At 33.1% G+C, this 7,500-nt stretch overlaps 1 non-coding gene across 1 annotated transcript; it reads left to right on the top strand.

Annotated features, from left to right (window-relative positions):
• The first annotated feature begins 48 nt into the window (after positions 1-48).
• Positions 49-136, top strand: TRNAS-GCU (transfer RNA serine (anticodon GCU)). The gene has a single exon. It is a non-coding gene; the product is annotated as a tRNA-Ser (tRNA).
• Positions 137-7,500: the final 7,364 nt, after the last annotated feature.

Genomic DNA, 7,500 nt, shown 5'->3' with positions numbered 1-7,500 from the left:
TCTATCTATAAAAATAAAGAAAGAATAAAGAAATACTTTTTTTAATTGGGAGAGATGGCTGAGTGGACTAAAGCGGCGGATTGCTAATCCGTTGTACGAGTTATTTGTACCGAGGGTTCGAATCCCTCTCTTTCCGTTTCCTCTGATGACTTTCTATTTTTCTTTCGAATTCAAAAAAATACTGAGACCCTTTCATTTTCTCTGATTTTATCATAGTTAAATGTCTGGAATCAAAAGAATCATAAGAAAATGAAGAAATCAACAAGCAAGGAAAACGAAAAAGCTTTATTTTTTTATTCCTCACGTCCAGGATTACGTCCTGGATCATTAGATAGGAATCCGAAGATGAAGAGAGAAACAAAGAATATCACTACTGTGTAAACGAAGAGTTTGAGAGTAAGCATTACAAAATCTCCAAGATCATTTTTGGAAAAAAGGGAATAGATTATCCATTTTTATACCACATATCCTATTTTGACACCAAGAAATGAAGTGGTTTCTAGAAAAGAAAGGAATTTTCAGAAATTTATTTGTAATGTAATAAGATTCTTTCGTTACCAAAATTATCTTTCATGACCTAATTCGATATTTTGATTATGGGGGACCCTAAATTTAATAGGGTCCTTGTTAAATGGAAGTAGAAGATCAGAATGAGGAAATGAGGTGATCCAGATTCATCATGACTATCCAAGAATTTAAATGTTTGAATCAAGGGTTGATAATGTAAAACTTAGCTGATCTTATCAATTGTTAGAGTCTTTTTTTATCGAAAAAATCATGAATGTTTTTAGGACAGTAGTAAAGATCTCATCGAAAACTTACAGCAGCTTGCCAAACAAGGGCTAAGAGAAGAAAGAGCACAGGTATGACCGGCATAACATCTACGATTGGATTGAAAAAAGCGTAAGCCTCAGGCAATTTGGCGAAGAAAAAACTACTCGAATGAAGGGCAGAATTAAGACAGATACAGATCAAACTAAAGATATTCAGCATAACAAACATTTCCTTCTTGGAGATAATTGCATTTTGATTGAGTTATTGATAGAAGGGAAAAAATGAAGAAAGTAAGGTAGACCAAAATTCTTCTTTTTCTTTTACTTACCCAATCAAAAATCCTTCAGTTCTCAAACGAGAATAGAAGGAGTCATACTTTCATACAATATCTTAATTGAATTTATGTAATGATCAATAAATTCAGTTGAATTCTACAACTACACGGGTCAAATCCTAGCAACAATCTAACCTATTCCATAGATATTTGGGTGGGAATTGACGAATAAACAATACCGATATTAGTGTTTATTAGTGTCAAATAGAAATATAAATGGGGCGTGGCCAAGTGGTAAGGCAACGGGTTTTGGTCCCGCGACTCGGAGGTTCGAATCCTTCCGTCCCAGAGCAGTCCGATTCTATCAGAATAAAGATTTTTCTCTTTAACAATCGTCTCTTTAGTTTAAGAATGTAATGTTGAATATGAATATAATGTGATCCTTGTTTCTGATTTCTATTGATTCTTTTCTGAATCATATCTTTCCTTTTTTCTCACAAACCAATCCAGCGTAAATGACATGCAGATGGAACTAAATCCATTTGTGAGCCGACTAGGCTGAGAAATAGATTAATATTAATGGTTGAATTCAAAATCAAAAATAGGATGAGCCGTTCAGCGTCTACCCGTCTCGCTCATATTCATAATTACTTAGAAAAACTTTATGGCCTATATCTACTGAAATTATCAATGACGCATTTTTTATGGAAATGCAAAAGAAAATCTTAGATATTCCCTATATCTAAAGTAAATAGGGTAGTCCAATTACTAATTCTCTATGGATCCGGAATTCTAAACATTCTAAATAAGAGGGAGTTTTTGGTACTGATGGAATTTCAATTCCAGGACTGGGATTAAGAGTAAGAAGGCTTCTAAGACTGGGTTGGCCTAAAAAAAAATAGCAACAACGGATTGATCTGGACTCGTTTATCTTTGTCTGTCTGCCGGATCTCATTAACAAAAAAAGTTCAATATGTAACAGGTGTATTTTCTTTGAACCTAATTTTTGTATTTAGTAGCTGGTTCTAATGATTAATTGTAAATCAATGAAAAGATTCTTGACCTTGAAGTCAAAAACAAAAATATATAGAAAATTAACCAATGCCGATAGTATATGTATTGTATACATTGTTATTGTTCTATGTCAGTGACATTTCGATTTTGATGAAAAAGATCTGTGATCCCGCGACTCCCTCCAGTGACAATTGTTCGGTTTATCTGATGAATATGGAAAGATCGTATTCTTCCGATTTTTATTTTCTCAATCAGATTAAAAACTAACGCCCTAAACCTTACCTTACACGAGTATTTTCTATCTCTATCTCACCCCTCCCTACAAAAAAAAGAAATCAATTGGATTTGTTTCTCAATTTATCTATCTAGTTCTAGTTTGAATCATTGATGATTCAATTGAAAAAGAAACATATATTTCTTTTATGATGATCAAATTTTGCTCTCTTTACTTTAATCAATGAGATATCTGATAAACATTTTTATCGACTCGTTATGATATGATTGTGATAACCTTTTGATTGATTTCGAAATCCAATTTGATCTTTACTGGAAAACTTTATTCAAAAAATAATAAAAAATAATAATGATATCGAAGTAGGAAATTGGTTAAATTAAACCCTTTTAATGATTCTTTATGAGCCCTTGGTACTCGAAGAAGTGTGAGGTTGATTAATTTATTCTATCGATTAACTTACGGCCTTTCCAGTTCATTGGACTAGTTTATTTGGTTAATACTTAATATTATATTAATTTATTCATTTTGTTGCGGGATTGGGAATCTAATTAAAGACCCTTCTTTTGTTTTCTTTAATTGATCGTCTTGAACAATCTGTTGAAGATGCAGATTAAAGAAGAACTTGTTTATTCGTGTTCTTTGATAAATGAATTTTTTCATTCATACAATAAAATAGGCGGTTAATTAAAGTGAATCCTTGCTGAGACTTCTCCAGATAAATAATTACCTTTCTATATAGAAAAACAAAGTATAAAGTGTAGATTACTATGTACCAATTGAGCCAATGACTATTCATGATTCCATATTGAATCAATTCCATACCGGTTCCAAACTAGAGGAATGTTATGGTAAAACTTCGTTTAAAACGATGTGGTAGAAAGCAACGTGCGACTTGAAGGACATGATCGGCTGTGGATTCTTACACCCACCATTTTATATAGAAATGAAGGTGCTCTTGGCTCGACATAGTTTGTTCTGTTCCACTAGAACAACCCCTATTTTGTTGGGTTGTAAATAGTACATGATGGAGCTCGAGCAGAAAGTATTGATTCATTTCTCAAGGGCAAGGATCTAGGGTTAGTGTCAATTAATAAGTTGGAACAACTTCGTAAATATATCTTCGAATTAGAAATAGAAAGGACCCAATTCGAACAAAAGTTTCAAATAAACAAAGGAAATTTTCTTGGAATTGAGAAAACTATTTCGATCAAAACAAAAGTGTATCGCACGGGAATCAATCGTTCATATGATTCTTCGCTAGAAAGAAATCACAAAAGGTATGTTGCTGCCATTTTGAAACGATTAAAGATCACCGAAGTAATGTCTAAACCCAATGATTCAAAGCAAAGATAAAAGATCCCGGAACAAGAAAACACCATTTTCAATTGTCTTACTACAATAATTGGGTCAGAATGAGGAATAAAAAATGGATTCTAAATGAGACCAAGAAAGGGGGTTAGAGACAGCTCAATAAAGAAAATTCCTAGGCCTAAGGATTTTCCTTTGAGCTCTTTGATAATTATAGAACTTGAGTTATGAGTACGAATGATTTTTTTCTTTTTCGGGAAGGAAGAAAAAAAAACGAATGAAATCATAGTTTAATGAATTTGAGGATTTTATTGATCTATTTGACATTATATACACAAATTCGAATCATTCTTTCTCGAGCCGTACGAGGAGAAAACCTCCTATACGTTTCTAGGGGGGGCATTGTTCATCTACATCTATCCCAATGAGCCATCTATCGAATCGTTGCAATTGATGTTCGATCCCGAAGAGAAGGAAGAGATCTTCGTAAAGTGGGTTTTTACGATCCGATAAAGAATCAAACTTATTCAAATGTTCCCGCTATTCTATATTTCCTTGAAAAAGGTGCTCAACCCACAGGAACCGTTTATGATATTTCAAAGAGGGCAGAGGTATTTAAAGAACTTCGCGTTAATCAAACGAACTAAAATTAATGAAAAAAGAAAAAGAAAGAGGGGGTCGCCCATATGCTAACTTTGTTGAATTTTTTTTTTTTTCATTATTCACTCTTTTTCTTGCTCTATTTATACCTATTTACTATATGTATCGCTCTCATATAATTATAATCCGATATTCTAGAAATAACGATAAAAATACCTTTTCGTGATATGAGACGGATAGAAAAAGGATTGAGTCAATAGATGAAATAAAATAATAGGATCCAAAAAATTATGGGATTATTCTCAATCGGATGGTTTTTGTTGGGATTCCACCAAGAAACAAGGAGTCAAGTTTGCTTATTTACCTTTAGTTATATTAAATAAACCCGAGATTTTTCCTACTCCTTCCTTATTTTTTTATTTCAATTTAATTTCTTATTTTTTTTTTTTTTTTTTCAACGTTCATATTGACAATAGGGCATTGAACAAATATAATTGGATCGTGGATAAATAGATCTATTTATCCACGTCCCATAAGTTTGGTTTTTTACTTTATGAAAATGATGTCTTCGTTGGATTTGCTGTGACACAAGAGACCTTCTATGAATGAAAAAATAGATAAAATAAAGAAAAAAAGGTCTATAGATTTTCTATATTTATCTGGGAATTTCTTCTATATTTCATTTGATCTGTTCATTTTTATGTTCATAATTGACCATAAAATGCTTTTTTTATTTGTTGATAGTTCAATCTTTTGATGGGGTCGTGCGATCCAGTCTCTTTCGTATTTATTTTTATTTTTGTCGTATCTAACACCGTAACCATAATTACATTATTCGGGTTGCTAACTCAACGGTAGAGTACTCGGCTTTTAAGTGCGGCTAGAATCTTTTACACATTTGGATGAAGCAACGGATTCGTCCATACCATTGGTAAAGTTTGTAAGACCACGACTGATCCTGAAAGGGAATGAATGGAAAAAACAGCATGTCGTATCAATGAAAAACTCTGAGAATATTTCACCCTTACCAGATCGGTACAAAATATTGTTTGAATTCTTGGGGTGTGAAAAAAAATTCACGGGGTGGTCGAGTGAATAAATGGATAGAGCCCTATGGCTCCAATTATAGGGAAGTAAAAAGCAACGAGCTTATGTTCTTAATTTGAATGATTACCCGATCTAATTATACGTTAAAAATATATTAGTGCTTGATGCGGGAAAGGGTTCTCCTATAGGTGGATTATCGATTTTTTTATGAATCCTAACTATTCACTATATCTCCATTATAGTATGGAGTGGGGACGAATGTGTAGAAGAAAGGGTATATTGATAAAGATGAATTATTCCAAAGTCAAAAGAGCGATCGGCTTGCAAAAATAAAGGATTTCTAACAATTTTCTTATCCTATAATGAACCCAAACAAGTGGATGTAATAAAGGGAAGATCCGTTGATTAGCCTATCTGTCTCCGAGGTATCTATTATTTTCTTATTATATACCTTGTTTTGACTGTATCGCACTATGTATTGTTTGTGAACCCAAGAAATCCTTTGCCTTTGTTTCAAATCGAATTTCAAATGGAGGAATTACAAGGATATTTAGAAATAGATAGATCTCGGCAACAAGACTTCCTATATCCACTTCTCCTTCAGGAGTATATTTATGCACTTGCTCATGATCATGGTTTAAATAGATCGATTCCTTATGAAACTGTGAAAAATGTAGGTTATGACAATAAATCCAGTTCACTGCTTGTGAAACGTTTAATTACTCGAATGTATCAACAGAAGTATTTGATTATTTCGGCTAATGTTTTTAAACAAAATCAATTTGTTGGACACAATAAAAATGTTTATTATCAAATGATATCCGAGGGATTTGCAGTTATTGTGGAAATTCCACTTTCACTGCGATTAGGATCTTCTATAGAAGGAAAAGGTATAACAAAATCTCATAATTTACGATCAATTCATTCAATATTTCCTTTTTTAGATGATAAATTATCATATTTAAATCATGTGTCAGATATACTAATACCCCACCCCCGTCCATCTGGAAATTTTAGTTCAAACCCTTCGCTCTTGGATACAAGATGCCCCCTCTTTGCATTTATTGCGATTCTTTCTCCATGAGTATCCTAATTGGAATAGTCTTATTACTCAAAAGAAAGCTATTTCTCTTTTTTCAAAAGAGAATCAAAGATTCTTATTGTTCCTATATAACTCTCATGTATATGAATGCGAATCCATATTCGTTTTTCTACGTAAACAATCTTTTCATTTACGATCAACATCTTTTGGAATCCTTCTTGAGCGAACACATTTCTATGCAAAAATAGAGCATCCCGCAGTAGTGTTGCGTAATGATTTTCAGACTATCCTATGGTTGTTCAAAGATCCTTTCATGCATTATGTCAGATATCAAGGAAAATCCATTCTAGCGTCAAAGGGAAGTTCTCTTCTGATGAATAAATGGAAATATCACCTTGTAAATTTATGGCAATGCCATTTTTCCTTCTGGTCTCAACCAGATAGAATCCATATAAATCAATTATCCAATCATTCCCTCGAGTTTCTGAGCTATCTTGCAAGTGTACAACTAAATCCTTCAATGGTAAGGAGTCAAATGCTAGAAAATACATTTATAATGGATATTGCTATTAAGAAGTTCGATACTATAGTCCCAATTATTCCTTTGATTGGATCATTGGCTAAAGCGAAATTTTGTAACGTTTTAGGGCATCCCATTAGTAAGCCGGCTTGGGCCGATTTATCAGACTCTGATATTATAGATCGATTTGGACGTATATGCAGAAATCTTTCTCATATTACAGCGGATCCTCAAAAAAAAAGAGTTTGTATCAAATAAAGTATATACTTCGACTTTCGTGTGCTAGAACTTTGGCTCGTAAACACAAAAGTACAGTACGCGCTTTTTTGAAAAGATTAGGTTCGGAATTGTTGGAAGAATTCTTTACGGAGGAAGAACAAGTTTTTTCTTTGATCTTCCAAAGAACCTCTTCTTCTTCGCGGAGGTTCTATAGAGAACAGATTTGGTATTTGGATATTCTTCGTGTCAATGACCTGGCCAATTATTCATGATTGGTTATGAGCCAGTTTAAATCGAACTGATCCCAAAATGATGAAAAATTACAAAAATGAAATTCATTCATTGCAATTCTGAAATGCTCATGCAATAGTGGTTTGGTTGAATCAACTGAGTATTCAACTTTCTTAGAATCCTGTCTAGGGAACTGAGTTTTAGATGTATACATAAGGAAAGCCGTGTGCAATGAA

This window comes from Eschscholzia californica, unplaced genomic scaffold (assembly GCF_041429995.1).
Source record: "Eschscholzia californica isolate CP2 unplaced genomic scaffold, dmEscCali1.0.p SCAF_166, whole genome shotgun sequence".
NCBI lineage: Eukaryota > Viridiplantae > Streptophyta > Magnoliopsida > Ranunculales > Papaveraceae > Eschscholzia > Eschscholzia californica.
This window is presented reverse-complemented; position numbering and strand designations above follow the sequence as displayed.